Consider the following 3,931-nt stretch of genomic DNA (forward strand, 5'->3'; position numbering starts at 1 on the left):
CATTTTGTTTGTATATTGAATGATGTGAATATGTCAACAGCTCTTCAGAAATAGCTTTGGTAAACAAACTGAACAAATTGATAGCTGGCTCTGTGCCAGGGACTGCTCTGGATCTGCTGAAACTGTTCAGTCAGAGGCTTCTTCAGTTCTGCTGTAGCATAGGTCATTATAGGAAGTAGCTACTGCCCACAGCAATAACTCTACACAATGACTTTTTTACAGTGATAACTGACTAATAACTGCACCAATAACAAAATTTCCCATTTTGTGATTAATTAAGTATTATTTTGTTAAGTACTGATAGGCTAAAAAGCCTCACCTTACATTAAATGCAGCTGTGATGATCATAATAATTTATGATTGATATGATTTAAGTGTATTTAATAACCCTGTACTGATGCATCAAAAGATTACTTGAACCACCATCAAATCTCAAGTATCAGGATACGATCTAGTAATGTGTACAATGTGCACTTGGAGTACAGTCGTGTATATCTTTTTTTTCTTTTTCTTTTATGTCGGGTTGTATTGGTTGGTCATTGGTTGCCAACCTTTATTTCCTGGGTGCATACAAGTCTCTCAAGGTGCCTTAGGTGCCACTTAAATTTGTGTGCATTAAGTAAATGGCATCTCTTCTTTTGCTTTCTTTTGCATTGTTTCTCTCTTTTAAGAAAGAATGATTTTTTTTTTCTGAAATACTGCAGTGAAGGAAAGCACTTTGTTGGTTAGACAACGATTGAAGATGTTTCTTTGAGCTGTTGTATTTATTTATTTTTTCTTTCTTTCTGTTTTTTTTTTTTTTTTTTTTTTTTACCATTTCAGTTTTACATGCTCTTACAACAAAGGCACCGTTACTGGTCATGCTTTGACTGTATTCTTACTGTAGCTTATCAGCTTATTGGTAGTTTTATTGTACGTAAGCTAGGGAAACTGCGCTCGCCCGTCTTTCCAAAAGGCATCCATTAGCTCTGGTTCATTGCCGAGTTTCATCGCATTAAAACATTGCATCCATAGGAATCCTCCTTGTCTGCAGTTGCTTCCACTGATTGTATGAGGTCAAGGCTGGAGCTTTCAGTCCTGGAATCGGTAGTTAGCTGTATCTGTTTTTATATGAAGAACCACCGCTTCTCAGACTGTGATATTCTTCTTTGATGACCGTGGATTTAGCCGAAAAGCACAGAGAAAAACAGAAAAAAAAAACACCTGCCAAATGTTGGACTCATTACATTACATTACGGTCATTTTCCAGACGCTTTTAACCAAAGCGACTTACAATAAGTGCGTTCAACATCGGTAGGCAAAAGAACTTCAGGTCACAAGAAATCATAAGTGCATTTCCTTCCAATACCAAACAGCTAAGAGCAAAACTAGTGCTAGAGTAAGTGCGATAAGTCAGGTACCTCAGCCTCTCACCAACTGCACACCAGTCACAGCGGGGTGGGGATGCAAACCCTGGTCCGGGTAGGGGAAGAAATAAAAGAGGTAAGAAAAGCAGGAATGGGATGCAAACCCTGGTTCGGGTAGGGGAAGAAATAAAAGAGGTAAGAAAAGCAGGAATGGGATGCAAACCCTGGTTCGGGTAGGGGGTAATGAAAATATACAGGATGCCAGTGGTGGAGGAAACAATAACAATAAGTGCGACTCACCAGTGTGACAAAGGAAAAGGTAGTTGTACTCCACAGATTGCTGCATTTTCCCATACAGTACAGTAAATTATACCTGATCTCCCATCCTAAATTTAAAATGAGCACCACACCTAAAATTTTACTCACCTCATTGAATAAGAGTGAAGACAGAAATCACAGAAACATTGCCAATGAAAGCCAAAGCCAACTTTTAAGCTGGTAACCACTAGAAAAAGTCAGAGACGTTTTTTTAAGCAGGAAGAAATGACATTTAACGATTCCTCGGTGCTGGAAGGTTACATGCTAGGAGAAATATTAATGCAGCTCTATTTAGCTACCAGTCCCATGACGAGGTCTGCAACATTTGTACTGGACAAGAACTGACAAGTGGTCACTTTGTTCATATTCCTCAGAACAAACACCTCATCCTTTCCGCTCACTGAATTAAACCACCGATCATTGTCTCTGACACTGAGAGCATTATTCAAATGCAGCCACTGTCAGCACGAACATGAGGTCGCCCTTTTAATCAGCTCATGATTCACGGGGCCTCTGGCGCCAGTGAGAGAAACACCCTCTCATCTTGTGGCACAAATAGGGAAACCCTTATGCCCTGTTGCCATTGCCAATATATTTGAACCACGATGATGTTCCCACACAAATATTTCATGTTGTACACAGCATCCAAGACTCACAGTGTACGAACAGAAGAGGAAACCTGTGTTTTATCACTCTCAAAAGGCAGCCAGCCAAAAGTCAACAAAAAGTTTTTTTGACGGACCTCATCACGAAGTTTAAGGCTCTTAACATCCTTTCATGCTGGAGTATTTCTTCACCAGGCTGTCCACGTCTTTTTTTTTTTTTTTACTTGTGAGGCTGAACTTTACCCACATGAAGCAGTCTCTGATTCCAAAGATAATCGAAGTGTTAATTTTAATAGCCATTTCCATTTTGTTAATTAAAGCAAACATTGCCTCAAGGATCTCTTGCAGCAGTGCCACAACATCCTCGAGTGTTTCTTAAATATGTGTAATATATGCACTGAGGCGTGCTTATAAATGAGGTTTTCTTTGCTAAGTGTCCCAGTCTATTTTTGTATGTCAAAGCACATGATTGACTGTGCAGAAAAAGAAAACATCTTAATGCGTGTGATGGTCAAGAGTGGAGGTATTTATTCCAATTTGCAAAAAAAAAAGCCATTGAATGTGACTTTTTATCTTGCCTGCTGAACTTTTCCTGCAGATATGTAAATTAAGTAGTACATAATTAGAGCATAAGAGATGTATAAACATCTTTAATTTTTTAAACGATTTCTGCTGTTTCGGCTACATTTATCAAAAGCTTATTACCGCAGAAGTAGAAAACTTGTTTCCCTCAGAATTGAAGTCTTGATAAAAAGAAATGAGCAAGGCCAAAAAACTGCATGCTCAATCTGTCTTAAATTTGCATGACATTTTTAACATGACAGAGCCAACATAAAGCCAGTGTAACTGAATTAAATATCTAACCAGCTGACTCTGGCTCAGCAGGTGCAGATCACTTAATAAAGCCTGTTCATAGCAAACCAAGCTGAAATCATTTAAGACCCATCACTTCTTATTATCATTAAGTCTCAATTCTCCACATCTATAAGGAAATTCTAATCTGAAATAAAATCTCCCATTTAGCTAGGTGGTTTGTTGAAAACCTGGCATCAAATACAAGTTTATTTAAACATCACATGTGTCGAGTCCAGCTCACAGCTGGGTGCAGTTCATTCCATCAAAAGCTCCCTTTTTAGTCATTTTTGCTCCCTTTTTAAATTCCTTTTCACATCCGTGATGTGTACACTCAGAAATGCACGTTGGAAGAAAGCATTACTGTAAATGACCATAAGACTGTGTTTTCATTTCACCCCAAAACAGAAACATTCAGTGAGGTTCACATTTGTCTTGTCAAAATATATGATTGGCCGATATTTCAAAACATCAACTTCAAATGTCAATATGTACTGTAACACAAACCGTGAAGTGACTACATGTAGCTGCTGGACAACTGCCCACTTTGAGAAAGTGGTCAAGTGGGTGAAGGAGCATTTCCAAGTTTTCATTTTTAAGTTCAACATCAAATTCTTGCAAAAACCAAGTTGCCCTGTGGTGATAATGAGATAACTTTCTTCCCAGAATCCAGCACATACAGCTCATGGAAACTGTAAGCATGCATGTAAGCTTAAAGCCAATCTATATATATCGAAATATCACATTCTTAACAACCTTTGCAAAGTTCTTCATACAATTCCAACAATGCAGTTATGTTCAATAAACACT

This window comes from Odontesthes bonariensis, chromosome 13 (genome assembly GCF_027942865.1).
Source record: "Odontesthes bonariensis isolate fOdoBon6 chromosome 13, fOdoBon6.hap1, whole genome shotgun sequence".
Classification (NCBI taxonomy): domain Eukaryota; kingdom Metazoa; phylum Chordata; class Actinopteri; order Atheriniformes; family Atherinopsidae; genus Odontesthes; species Odontesthes bonariensis.